The sequence below is a fragment of the Fistularia commersonii genome, chromosome 7 (genome assembly GCF_037954325.1).
Source record: "Fistularia commersonii isolate RoL2024-O1a breed Wild chromosome 7, RoL_Fcom_v1.0, whole genome shotgun sequence".
Classification (NCBI taxonomy): Eukaryota; Metazoa; Chordata; class Actinopteri; order Syngnathiformes; family Fistulariidae; genus Fistularia; species Fistularia commersonii.
This window is the reverse complement of record NC_141290.1, coordinates 13,785,742-13,800,782: the sequence shown is the minus strand read 5'-3', so window position 1 is coordinate 13,800,782 and position 15,041 is coordinate 13,785,742.

Below are 15,041 nucleotides of genomic sequence, written 5' to 3'. Positions count from 1 at the left end.
TCACAAGGCCACATATAGAGACATACAACCATTCTCTCTCATTCACACGCCTGGGGACTTCAGGGTCTTCAGTTGTCTGTGAGGGGAAAATGGGGAACTCGGAGGAAACCAGCTCTGATATAGGGAGAAACTGCGGCACAAACACCGCAGTGAAAAATATACAGAAAATCTTATAAAATTGTAAAATATTGACCTACAAAATGATTTTCTAGAAAGTCCAAGCATTTTAGCCAGTTGTTTTTTTCTGAGTAGTACTAGTTATTAATGGATATGCAAGGTTAAGCTTGCATAAATAACATAAATAAATGAAATCATGCAAACATTTCATTTATTGCCATATTGTGCAGCTCCCCGAAAATGCTAAGGGTTATTCACAGAGATTTCTTTTTCTGTGTTATTAGCATCCATGATGGTTGAATTTCAGTACTGGTGTTATGCAAATATCTATTTCCACTCAAATGACATTTAGAGAGAAAGAAAAAAGAAAGTGGGAATGTCAGATTTTCTTATCAGATTTTGTCAAAAACTTCCCAGATGCTGACTGCCAATAAACCCATCCCATCAAAAAGCTCGTAATGACTGGGTCAGATTTTGTCAACTGTGCGTTAATGCTGCAAAAACATGCGAAGAACAATTACTTTATTGAACAATTATCTAGTCAACAATTACAAGAAAATTATTTTGAGTAGCAGCCAAAAATCATTGCTTGGAACTTCTCTAAAGAGGGATTTGATGCTTCTATTTGTTTCATTTGATCATAGACCAAACCCTTTTTTTGGAGTCTGCTCAGTCAAAATTAACCAATTTCATGCCATCACTTTGGGCAAAGAACCAATTAATCAACAGTTTAATAGATGATTTAAGGTAAAAAAAAATTACCCAGTATAAACTTTTTTAATGTTGGGACTTTATGCTTTTATCCTTGGTTTCGAACTCGGGAAAAAGAAATCAAAGAAAGTTAGTTGAGTTTTTAAGGACCTAACAGTCATTTGAGCATTTTTCTTAAACTGATTCATTAAATTGAGAAAGTAATCAGCCGTTCAAACGATACCAAAGATAATTATTACTTGGAGCACATCTGCAAATTGGACGAGTTAATGGAGTTCATCATTCCTTGTTATACTGGTGCCAGAATGAGCCGTTACTGTGTTAGGCGGGACTTTTTCCTGATTTATTCAAATATACATTGTAACCTCAGATTGCTGAAGTCTTAGCTTCCACAATCACAAAGCACAATTCTGTGGATTATTTTTTTGTTTAAAAATACAATCAGATTTGAGAGGAATCAGTTTAAATTGAGTGTGTCTAATAGAAAGAACAGCAGTAATGGTGAGCTCTTTAATAACCTGCTGCGGAGCTCAATCAATACTGCAATACTGCAATAATTCTGCCAATATTTGCAATGGATCATTATGTGACACTATGTTTATTAGGAACCTATTGCACCATATTTCCATTCACCATGAGGATAGATCCATATTTTGTTGTGAACACTTTAAGGTACAAGTATTTGGATAAAACCGCTGAATTTTTGCAGCTTTGAAGAACAGAACTGTAATCAATTTAGAATGTTTAGGGTTAAAAATGCAACCTTTCAATCAAGCAGCATTTTACCAAGGACACTGAGGCGATTTGGTGAGGGGCTATCTGATACCAGGCTGCTGAAAGTGTTGAACACCGCTGTTTCCCAGCAACACTGTGAAACAATGAAGTCATTGTGGATGTCAAGGAGACAGTTCTGCAGAGGTACAGGGCACAATGAATCCTGCTCAATTTGTCCTTGCAAAGTCTCATTACAATCTGGCAGCATTGTACAAAATCACTTATACTATTCTCAAGAATTGATAAAATGAAACACAAGTCAAGGGTACAAGCCAATAAAATGATGGACAAAACCATTTCTTCTGTTGAGCCAAATAAGACTAATTGAGCATTTTAAGGATAACAAATCAATTGCCAATGGTTAAATGAATATGAGAACAGGAAACCCAGGAAATATTTTCACATTATTCTTCATGGATAAAAGTCAGTGTACTTGGACTATTAAACCTTGATTCAGTACATGCATATACACTATATGGCCAAAAGTATTCACTCGCCTGCCTTGAGTCGCATAAGACCTTAAGTGACATCTCATTCCTAATCCAAAGGGTTCAATATGATGTTGATCCACCCGTTGCAGCTATAACAGCTTCAGCTCTTCTAGGAAGGCTGTCCACACGGATCAGGAGTGTGTTTATGGGAATTTTTGACCATTCTTTCAGGAGCGCATTTGTGACGTCACACACAGATGTTGGACAAGAAGGCCTGGCTCTCAGTCTCTGCTCTAATTCAACCCAAAGGTGTTCTATCGGGTTGAGGTCAGGACTCCGTGAAGGGCAGTCTAGTTCATCCACACCAGACTGTCATCCATGTCTTTATGGACCTTGCTTTGCGCACTGGTGCACAGTCATGTTGGAAAAGTCAGGGGCTAGTTCCAAACTGCTCCCACAAAGTTGGGAGCATGGAATTGTCCAAAATGTCTTGGTATGCTTAAACTTTCAGAGTTCCTTTCACTGGAACTAAGGGGCCAAGCCTGGCTCCTGAAAAACAACCCTACACCATAATCCCCCCTCCACCAAACTTTGCACTTGGCATAATGCAGTCAGACAAGTACCCTTCTCCTGGCAACTCCAAAACCCAGATTTTTAGATCGTGAAACGTGATTCGTAACTCCAAAGAACGCGTCTCCACTGCTCTAGAGTCCAGTGGCGGTGTGCTTTAAACCTCTGCATCCGTCGCTTTGCATTACACTTGGTGATGTGTGGCTTGGATGCAGCTGCTTGCCCATGGATACCCATTCTATGAAGCTCTCTGCACACTGTTCTCGAGCAAATCTGGAGGACATATGAAGTTTGGAGGTCTGTAGCGATTGACTGAGTAGATAGTTGGCGACCTCTTCGCATTATGCGCCCCAGCATCCGCTGACCCTGCTCCATCAGTTTACGTGGCCTACCACTTCGTAGCTGAGTTGCTGTCGTTCCCAAACACGTCCATGTTATAATACAGCTGAGAGTTCATTGTGGAATATTAAGAAGTTAGGAAATTTCACAACTGGATTTGTTGCACAGGTGGCATCCTATCACAGTTCCACACTGGAATTCACTGATCTCCTGAGAGCAACCTATTCTTTCACAAATCTTTAAGGTGCTTGATTTTATATACCTGTGGCCATGAATGTGATTGGAACAGCTGATTCTGATTATTTGGGTTATTTGAATGAATACTTTTGGCCATATAGTGTATCAATCAATCAATCAATCAATCAGTCATTATATATACACTGTATACATAATAGAGTTGAATTTGCTTGATTTTCACAAATAGGATCAGAAAATGACACACTGAGCCATAAATGGACCACTTTCACATACTTTTGGCACGAATTGTAAGAAACATCATTGCTTTCCCCAACATCGGCAGCATGTCCACAAAATGCAATCTTAAGATATGCCGCAGTGCAACTGCTGAAGATTTGGTAATGCTCTCAGCAGCAGTTCAACTTCCATGTTCGCAGCTCTGTGCCTCTTGGCAACAGACTTCAATTCTGCCATCAAAGGCCGAAGCAGCTCTTTCATTTGCTTTTGTTCCCACAATGGCATTTCACCAAATCGTACGGAGCCGGCTGGCGAGGCTTCCAATCCCCGCAGTGGCCCTGACCCTTTGAGGGCTGCCTGACTACAGCTACTAAAAATCATTCCTTTTGGGACAAGGTTTGTAAATTTGGGCTTTGCAAGTGAAACACGAATCACAAGACAAATAAAGCCATTTATCATATGCCCTATGACATTGTTCCCATTATTAGACTCACGTTAGCAGCTATTGCTAAATAGCTATGAATCTGTTACGCATTGCTTTCCAGGTTTCTACTGTCAATGCACAACTAACAATGTTGATTCTTTACAAAAACATTGCTTTCCGCTCAATTGATTGGCCTTGGAGCCTCAATGTAATGTCATCATGTCATCCTTGGAGTTTCAATGTTTCCACCTTTGTTTTCTCTACCTCTTCCACATTTGCAAAACAGGAGCACATAAAAAAGCTTCAGCATTGCAATTCTGGTCAGCTATCAGCAATGTCTGCGGTCAAGTTAGAGTACTCTGGGGAAAAATATAAAAAAGAAATCATTAAATAAAATTAAAGTCAAAGTCTATCTGCCTTTATGGTTCATGTCAAACGCATGCAAAATTTATTGCCTTCACTGGGTTGTTTCATGGCCGGGAATTATTTTTTACTATGTTTAATATGAATTGGCTTAGAATTAAAGACCAACTGTTTAGAAAGGGACTTGAATTTTTCTATAACACATAATGTCCTATTTAACCCTAAGCATGACAACTTCCTGACCTCAGAGACTCTTCTTTCATCTCAAGTGGCTGCTTTTTGATAAAGCATGGATGTTTTGGCCTCTTACATTGTCTCTTTAGTCACGTGGAGAACACATTACCTGACTATATGGCATCATATAGTACTATAAAATTGTTTCTTTCATATTATCTTTGAGCTGATTTGAAGTATGTTGAGTTACTTATTTAGGTTGTTGCAACAGGAGGTTATAAACATCTTTTCAAAAGGAAAATAAAGCAATGAAAATAAAATAAATTGTAAATAATTCAAGCCAATGAGAGGAAACACATTCACAGTATTACAGTCCTTCAAAATAAGCTACAGAAAAAAAACATGAGTTAAAAAACAAAAGGATTCCTGAGATGCAGAGCAGGAAGAGATACAATGTAGCGCATGAAGAACACAGGTTTTGTTTCACTGTTAAGCAGCAAATATTACTTTCACCAGGGCTTATCAGTTGCCTGTACATGCTATATACAATTCTTTAATTGTATTCAACTATGACTGTGTACTAAGCTGTATTCTATTACATTCATACAAAATTCAAATATTATACATTACACATTGTTGTTTGTATTCAGGTAAAAAGCTATTACGAAAGATTATAAATTGTTAAATGAATGAAGCAACATATATTGGTATATACACTATAATGTATATTTTTCATGTAATAATTACATTCACTGTAATATTAGTTTATATTTAGCACAAATCACTCGTTAAATTTGAAAGAATCAATTGGTTTGTTGTTTACATTGCACTTTCTGACATTTTAACCTTCAGAATCAGTAACAGTGGTCCAAACAAAGTTATATGTATATATTCCCACTTGCCATTTCAAATACTTCAGGTATTCTTCAGATTGGTAATTCCCATATGGCAAAGTCCTTCTCATTAAAGGGATTGCAGTGAAGTTTAATATCATTGAAAAATGTGGAGGTCTTCAAATGTCATATTTCAACTGTATTCTCTGATAACCATGCCGTCAATGTGTGATCTAGCCGATGTGCAAACAATCAACTGCATTAGATTAGATTCCACTTTTTTGTCATTATTCATGTAAGGATCAGAGTAATGAAATGCACAGAACTGTATTGCACCGGCCATTTCAATTCCACTCTGTGAATGAGGGTATTAAAAAAAAACATCCATTTTCAGCTCAGTTCCAGGATCATCTCTCAACTGCACGCCCATCACCATCTGGACACTGTATGATAAAACATAAAAGCATTTTTGCGGACACCAATACTAAATTATAGCCTTCTTGTAGCCTTATCAATATCAGTACAGGGGAAAAAACAGGCAGTGACAGTTCTACCGTTCTTTCATTCACATTTTCTTCAAAGTGAGCAGGTAGAAACAGGAGCAAGGGATTGAGCGCAGAGAAGGGACATGTGTTGGGAATGATTGATGACACTAACACCAGGTCAAACACATTCCTGGAGGTGGAAACGCACAGGAATATTCAATTTAAATCTTAAAGGAAATGAGAGAAAGGACGAATAGCACACCCTGCTCGCTCTTGCCTTAGTGGCTCTTCTTCACTTTTCACAGCAATCTTGGCATTTTTGCCCTCTTTTTCTTTCATTTGATGCCTCCCCCCACCCCTGCGGTCTGCTCTCCACCTGTACAGCTCAACAATAATCTACTTGCAAGCATTTCTCCCAGCATCATTCACACCTCTATAGCTCTACTGATTTAAACGGTCAATTTGTCTTTACCTATCAATTCAGCTTTGCATTTGTTTTTCTTCTGTCAAATTGCATTTGTGGTCTAAATAACAGGGACAAGGAAAAGATGATTAATGATTTTGATTCATAGTCCCAGGTGATGGCATGCCTCCATAAAATGAGCAAATGTAAAATGTCCTAAATAATGATAATAATAACAATAATAATAATAATCCTTCTCCACTGTTGGGTTGGCAGACTTTTGAATGTGAAAATAGATGTCCATATACGACTGCTATTAAAATTACCTTCCACTTCCATTGTATTGTTGCAATTCAGACTTTGTCATTGACACAAGCTAAATCTGTAATTTAAGAGTTTCGTCCAATGGCAGTTGCAGAAAACAGGAGAAATGGGAGCAACCATCCTCACTTCCCAAATGAAAGCAAAAACAAAATCTTGCATACAAGGACAGTAAGACAGAGGGGTTCTGACCAATGTGGAATGAAGCGAAACATCCATCCATCTTCCCCTGTTAATCCAGAGTCGGGTGGCAGGGACAGCAGCTGGAGCAGTGAGGCCCAGACCTCCCTCTCACACATGCTCCAGCTCCTCTGGTGGGACCCCAAGGTGTTCCCAGGCCAGCCCAGAGACATAGTCTCTCCAGCGTGTCCTGGGTCTTTCCCGTGGTCTCCTCCCAGATGGACATGCCCGGAATACCTACCCCAGAGGGCATCCAGGAGGCATCTTGACTAGATGCCTTCACCACCTCATCTGAGTCCTCTCTATGCGGAGGAGCAGCAGCTCGACTCCGAGCTCCTCCCCAATGACCAAACTTACTTGCCCTATCTCTTAGGGAGAGTCTGGCCATCCTGCGGAGAAAACTGTCTGTTTTTGACCATGAAAGGGTCACCCAAAGCAATCAGGTCCCGGATGTGGGGCCAGACAAAGTGTGGCTCAGAAGACCCTCATGAAGAAGACAAACGTCGGACCTTGTTGTCCCTAACCCAGATGCAGGTCACTGGGGTTCCACCCCGGAGCCAGGCCTGGGGGTGGGTCTCAATGGCAAGCGCCTGGCTTTCTCCCACAGGGCCTGGCCAGGCACAGCCTGAAGGATTCCTCTTCCCCTGGGCTCACCACCCACAGGAAGGGCCTGTTGGTGGTGGGGCTACTTCTGATGGTGGGGGAGGATGCTGGTCAGACCTGGCAGACCCAGATCTCATGTAACATGAGGGTCTGCTGGGGACGTCTGGCAGAGTCCCCTGTCAGCAGGAGTTTCAACTCCCATCTCCAGCAGAGGTACAACCACATCCCGAGGGAGGCGGGGGACACTGAGTCCAAATGGGCCATGTTCAATGCTTCCATTGTCGAGGCAGTAGACCGGAGCCGCAGCGGTAAGGCGGTCAGTGCCTGTCCTGGTGGCATCCCTCGAACCTACTGGTGGACTCCAACAGTGAGAGATGCTGTCAAACTGATGAAGGAATCCTATCAGGACTTTCTAGCCTGTTGGGCTCCAACGGCAGCGCCATGTGACTTTGGTGATTTCCAAAAAAACTCGGGTGTGGGCGTCGAGGAGATTCTGGTCCACCATTCGGCAGCTCAGGAGGGGAAAGCAGTGCTCAGTCAAAGCTTTGTACAGTGGGAGCAGGGTGCTGCTGACATGAACTCGAGACATTGTAGATTGGGGCAGAGATACTCCCAAGACCTCCTCAGCCCTGTTGAAACGCCTTCCAATGAGGAAGCAGAGCTGGGGGACTCTGGAGCGGACACATATTTCCAGGGCTGAACTTGCTGAAGCAGTCAAAAAACTCTTCAGTAGCAGGCCCCGGGGTGGATGAGGTCTGCCCTGGGTTCCTCAAGGCTCTGGATGCTATAGGGCTGTCTTTGCTGACACACCTTTGCCGCATTGCAAGGGACAGTGCAGCTGGACTGGTAGACCGGGGTGATGATCCCCTCTGCAGTGATGCAGACTCTGTACCGGTCTGTCATGGCGAAAAGGGAGCTGAGCCAAAAGACGAAGCTCCCAATTTACTGGTCCATCTACGTTCCCACCCTCACCTTTGGTCACGACTTGTGAGATTGGAAGAAGGAGATTGCGGACACAAGCGAAACATGAGCTCAGCAAATTTGTCTGCTCACTGGACCCTGTTTTGTGTGCTCCTTCCAGTCTAATTGGGGAATCAACCAAGAGTAAAACCTTGATTTTGAAGGATTTCCTCTCATATAATCCTTTGTGTGCAAATGGTCATAGATCTAGGTTATAGGGGAAGCTGTGAATGCACTTTCCACTTGACACGACACTCAACAACCTTGCCAACAGACATGACTAGAAATAGATGAGATTCCAGTGTAGCCGATGTCTACTCTCAAGCATTCTCAGGGCTGCTTGTGTTGTCATCAGTTGTCATCTTGCTGACGTGAAAAAATAGCACTTAGTCATTCTACCTATTTTTAGATGAAAACAACAGACTGTAAAGAAACAATAGTCTGAAGGTGCCAACCTGCAAGTGTTTGAGAGCGGGGCTAATAATAACTTGCCCTCCTGGAAGATGGTGCTGGCAAAAACATTGTGGCGCCAAGGCCTGTGTCCATCTTTTACTATTTATATACAGTATTGTGTGTCATACAGCCCATCAACACAAAAGCAGTCCCAGCCCGTTATTCATAGGACATTTGACACGTCAAATTTCGTGATCATCTTTGTTCTCCTTATCTCAAGGTTGGTTGGACTTTGTGAAAAATCAATTCAAACCACCATCTTTAGTTATTCACCCATAAAGGATTATTATGAGGCATCTCTCTGACAGCATCCAGTCACTACTTCACCTTAGATCCCCTTCAACCGCATCTTCATATTTGGCTTAACTTCTTTGAGGTATTCTGGACCTTTTCAACAAACATGACCTGTGTACATTCCCGTTGGAAAAGTTAGAACTTCTATTTTTCATTTTAAGAATTCTGTTACTTTTTTTTTATGAATGCCTCATTTGTTGCATTTGCCATTGTGCCCCATTCACAGGCTTAGCTATTAATTCATTTTCTTAACATCAGGAATGTTTGGTTACTTTAAAGGCACATGGGTTTTGTCATAGTTTTTCTCTGCATTTGGAATAAGGGCCTGAAAATTGCCCACAAATGTAATACATGGTCAGGAGATGCACTTTGCAAAGGAAAAGTCAAATTGAGTCACTTGATGAATAATTAAACAGATAGTGTCTTTTTTCAAGGACACTTTGGTGGGAAGGAAAGCTCCTTCAGTGTCCAGTGAAAGGAGGTTTTCTCCTCATCGTATCACAGTATCACTGCTTTCCCCACTGATAGTTAGTTTCCACTTCTTTTAACATGTTGTAGATTTATGTTTAATTTATTAGTATTACTCTCCAGTGTCTTGAATAAGTTTACCCCACCCTGCCCTTTTTTGATAAATCAGATTATATGCTGGCTCTTGGTGATGCAAGGTTCTGCAACCTGGTCATCAGGAAAGCACTCAAAGATAATCAATGAAACGAATATGAGGTGGATTTTCAAAACATGAAATAGTCTTTAGAGAAGTCATAGCAAAGCATGGCAGACCCCATGAGATTATCTGAGAGCCATATAGGGCCATTGTGTGCTGTCATGCAATAACAGCTCATTCAGTACAATCTTTATTGAGCATTGTCTGGGAGATTGTAGTTTTATTCTCACATTTCTACCAAATAAGACTACTGAATGTTGCACAAAGAATTACAATGTTGGATTTGTTGTTGTGGTTTCCCTCACCACTGAAATGCTTGTATAAATAACTAGTCACACTGCATGTCAATTCTTTAGTCGTGAAGTTGGGCATGGATGAGCTGCCATGCCTCTCAACGACTAAGCTTCCCAAAGGCAAACTGTTGTCAGACAGATAATCAAAATTTTCTCAAGATTCCTCCAAATCTGACATCCTTGACATGAAGTCCTGCATTGCAGAATCTCTCACCACCTCCAGATCATCTGAGGTTAGATGGTAAGAATACAGTTAACACTATGCTGACTCCTGCTGAGGTTGAGGTTAGAGATACTGTACGGGTCAGGGCAATCTAAAGGCTTTTATTCATATCAGACGCCAAAATGGCTCCCTCTGTAGCTCCTCTTTCTTGTGCGGTCTAAGTTCTAACCAGAGCCGAGACGTACACCTTAAATGATACAATACAAACAACAACTTGTGACTGGTCATGACACCAGTCAACATCCCTTCAAAAAAAAAAAACAGATTTTATCTAATAAGTGTTTTTTGAATAGTACTGCAGTATAACAAAGCTTGATAAGAGCTATTTTCTTCCCAAATCCAAATCTCCACTCAACTCAAACTGAGTTCAAGCATCACCCAAGGCTAAACTGATGTGCATTACAGTCGTGAAAATACTGGAGTGACATGGCTGCTGCAACTGTCAAATATGACATTTAAATCCTAACATGAAAAAGGAGGAGCTCTGACATTACTGAAGAGAAAATCAATTCAGGAAGGACCCAGTCATGATTTTACAGACAAAATGTGTTAGTTAAAAAAAAGCAGTGGGTTGTAGATGATGGTTCTGTTACCCACCCATCACATTTTTCAGGCAGTGGCTGCTCTATGTTTTGCAAGACAATTTTACCAGATGCTTAAACCAAAAATTAACCGTTTGAGGATATACAGTAAGTGGTAACTACAGTGCCAATCAAAGCTGGACAGGATGCGCTGCCTAGAAAATATTGTTTACAACATAAACCTGTCATAAAACCCAGAGGGTCTCTCATTACAGCTCTGAAAAATGACCCCGGTATCCCGATATTTCAGTTTGATTATATGCTTTTTCACTCAGACAATGATGCCACAAGTAGCTGCAGTGCCACTGATAGAAAGGACCTGAAAAAAAACAAAAATTTGGGCATGGAAAGGTGACCCTGCACTTAGACGCAACACAATCCTGGATTGTTACATCTGTCACATGATAGATTGGCTGGATCCTCTGCTCCTGCTGCTTAGCAAAGTATTCCTTAACCCGAGGCAGAAAAGAACAGTTACTGATGAGGTCAGAGCCAAGATTGCACATACGGAAGCCTAACTACGGCACATCACGAATGCACATCTGAAGAACTCTGAAAACAGAAGCAGTCTGATCTAAGGTGTTCTGATCTGCTTGTCATGAAGAAAAAAAACTGAGGGAGGCAGTTCGCTGTATAGCCAATTACAAATTAGTCAAAAGTCGATCTGCCAACATTTTTTAAATATGTTGAGAAATACTTGGAAGCATCCTGGCTTCGAGCCAGAGCTGTCACATCTAACTGGGATTTCCTTTTCAGTTAAGAAATACAGAATGTAACTTTCCATCTTTATATGTCTTAATAAACACAGTAAAATTGAGACGGAAGTATGGCCATGTGATTGGATGTCCTCACAACCCAGTCCAGTCTTTGAAGACCTATTTTTGCAAGGCATTGTATTAAAAGTATGTCAGATTGAGTTAATTTTTTCAGCTAAGTGATTTTTTTCAGTCCTAAAGACAGTTTATCATAGAGAGAGAGACAAATATTAGCATATGAAAAAAGAAATTTTGAGTCAAAGTAACAGTTACTTGGAAGAAATATTATATCATATAATCAAAATATGAGAGAAAAAAATCGAAATTAAAACTCAAGTATAAAGAACTATTTACAAGTGCCTATTATGCTGCATATTACACATTCTTTGAGGTAACGAAGAATAAAAAAGTGAGCTTCATCATCCATGTTTTGGGGCGCATTTAAAGTTGACACAGGTGAAATGGGGTTATGTGTACATGTAATGTGTATATGTAAACATGACAGTTCTGTGAATACAAACTGTCATTTTGCCAATCTATATAGGGAGAGTCTATGCACTGTGGAACCCGAGCAAACGGTAGGCCCCGGTCATAAAATATTCACACTGAAATATACTGACAACCAATACAGATAGCTTTGTTGTTTACTGAAGTGACTGCACCATCTCCACTGTCAATAACTGCAGTATTAAAAGCACTCAGCTATAGGAAGTCATCTGGAATCGGAGCAATTTTCAAGCTCTGCAGCAAATACTGGACTCAAAGAAAGACAGCAGGATAGGACACATAAAAAATGGTTACGTGTCTAGGACATTCATCTTTTTTCTTGACCTACAGTAAATACTTCTTGTATGGGCTTGACAAGCAAAGAAAACATTTCCAGGTTATTTTTTTGGCATAGATACATTCAAATCATGTGAGTCGCAGTATTTGCAGCACATGTATGATTTTGGCCATCAATTTGCTGTATCGTTTTACGCTGCCGCTTGTGGCTCTCCAATAATCTCAGAACTATCTGATGAAATAAAGTAGACAATACTGCCAATATTGCCATTTTAATAATCTCCACAAAGCAGACAATGATACTTTAGTTGTGAGTGCAGCACTTAAAGCTCCACAGAGCTTGGTAACTGTATTTTGTTAAGAACTCCCTTTGTTTCTTTTTTTTATTAAGGAAAATGGCCAAGACGTGCTAAAGTGGCTGATTGGGAATGTTAACACGGGGATGAAATGAGAATTGCTTCTGCCGGGGCTGTGCAGCCCAAAGCAATGTCATAAAACATTTGATACTGAAATGTTCTTTTTAAAAATGGGCAGTGAAGTAAAATGATACGTATAAACAGTTAATAAGTCTTTCTTTTTCCAGCCAAAATCTGAGCATTACATACAAAGCTGAAGTACAAAAGAAGAACACGGGCGGTGCGTCCAGAGGCAACCATCGAAACAAATACCAGTCACTGCCATCTCCAACCCCACAAGAAGTGACCTGGAGCGGGCCCACCACATGGCAGCTCAACACAACCAAAATGGCAAAAACAACAGCATGTGCTTTTGTCGCTTCACCTCAGCTTTCGTGGCCCCGCAGGGTAAGTGACAATATCTATACTTGAATTCTATTTTCGCCTTCCTGTCAGGAGAAGGTTGCGATGTGATCGGGGTAATGATCAACGACCAACCTTAAAGCTGCCAAAATGGCCACTCCTTCCATCAGCTGCTCCTGCAGGGAAAGAGTGCACGTGTTTAAATGCAACAATTCCAAGGAAAGGAGATGTTAATGTTATCGGATGTGAGTGGAAAAATTTACGGCTGGAAAACAGTATATCAAACTTTCCAGAAAGCACAGCTACTGCATGCACTCACTGATAAGCGTGGCAAAAGAAAGACAATATTCCAAGAATTGTGTTCTTCTTTGTCAGAGATAAACCCAGTTATATCAAAAAGTGCCACAAACATGAATGTGGCTTTGTCTTATGAGCTTGGGGTTTTGTTTCATTTGTTGACTTCATTATGACATACATTCCAATGCAAATTGAACCACCCACCTCCACCAAGTCTGTGTACACTGACTTTTAACTGCCAGCTGCAAGAGGACACATCATGAATATCAATTATTGCTTAAGTGGAGCTGTTAAAATTAGTAGGGCACTGCTTTTGTGTTGGTTAATGGAAACTCAGACGGGCATTTAACTGTAGGGTTAATGCCAGCACTGAGCTACCGTGCAAATTCTGTTGTTTAGCTTAAATCATAAATTGAAAATGTGTGTGAGCCTCTATGATTGCCAAGCAAAAGGGAACGGGGTGGGGGTGGGTAAGCAAGTAAGGATGAGGAAACAAATTTTGTATGGAAAACATCACATTTGATTTGTGGAGGCTCATACGGTAAAGCCCCCCTTTTATAGAAATTATTAAGTGAGAAAGCAGCTGGATTGGTAATCAAATTAGGCATCTCTTATTTGTAATCTGCAGCCAATTACTATACAACCAAATGAGAAATTCATAATCAAGCCATTGCAGTCACTCAAAACCATGTTAATATTAACTTGGACTGCAAATTCATATGTATCCCAATTAGAGTAACCCAAAACAGTTGGTAGCACTTAGTTTCTAAAGTGTAAATAAGCATGAAAAAAAAGTTGGGCAAATATATGAATAAATAAATGAAAGGATGGCCACATTGAAAGTAACCAGTTATCATCCCACTGTTATTTTCAAGTTTAATAGTTATTCAAAACGATAAGAAAATCTTATTACAGGTGTAAGACGGGTGTAGAAAAGATAGTAGGAATTGAACAAGATCACAAATAAATAGAAAATAGAATTTTTCCTTTTCCTCTGTCTGACTCCTTACGTTGCATGAAGGGTCAAACTTACTTCCCCAACTGCCTGTAACTGGTCAGAGAGACTAGACTTGAATCAGTTCTTTCAGTCCAACTAATTAGCTGGTCATTTAACATATGCTATTACATAGCAACTAAAAAGTAAAAAGTTCTGGAGCAAACAAAGTCTTGTGAAAATGCCCAGCAGTCCCCAGCATTATTTTCCAGCAAGAGCAAGAGCTTAACTTGTACCATGTATCAGATGACGCTGGAAGTGTTTAAATTTCCATTCATTTCCATACACCCAGTTATATTTTCACAAAGCATCCTTGGGGTCACATTAATTCCAGCTCTGCCGTGTTGCACAGTGCTGCAGGTGCCTCGCAACCTAACCTTTATTTCTAATTGTGGAGGTCCTTTATGCTCCATTATCAGCATCACAGGTCTATCTGGTGGGCGGGCTAATCCTAATTAGCAGACGCTAATCAGCCTGGCAACTTATCGTACCTGTTCCACTCAGGACTAAATAGAAAATGACTAAATAATATTGTGTATATTAGAACTGTAATTAAAAGGTCTCAAAGGGTGGCTACCAGGTGAAAGAAAATAACGAACAACAATAACAATAGTAATCTGTTCAAAATCTGACTTGGCCAGAGTTTGAAGCCTTTTTTTTTTAAATGTGAGGAATTTATTTGTAAAATCCTTGGTTATGTAATTTTTTTCTCTCGTTATCATCCTTCAAATAGGGCAGCATGAAACCAAATGTAAAACCAACAATGTGCTTGCTACTGCAGATGGCAGATCAATAACACACACACACACACACTGTGTTTTCTACCTCCACCTCTGTGTACATC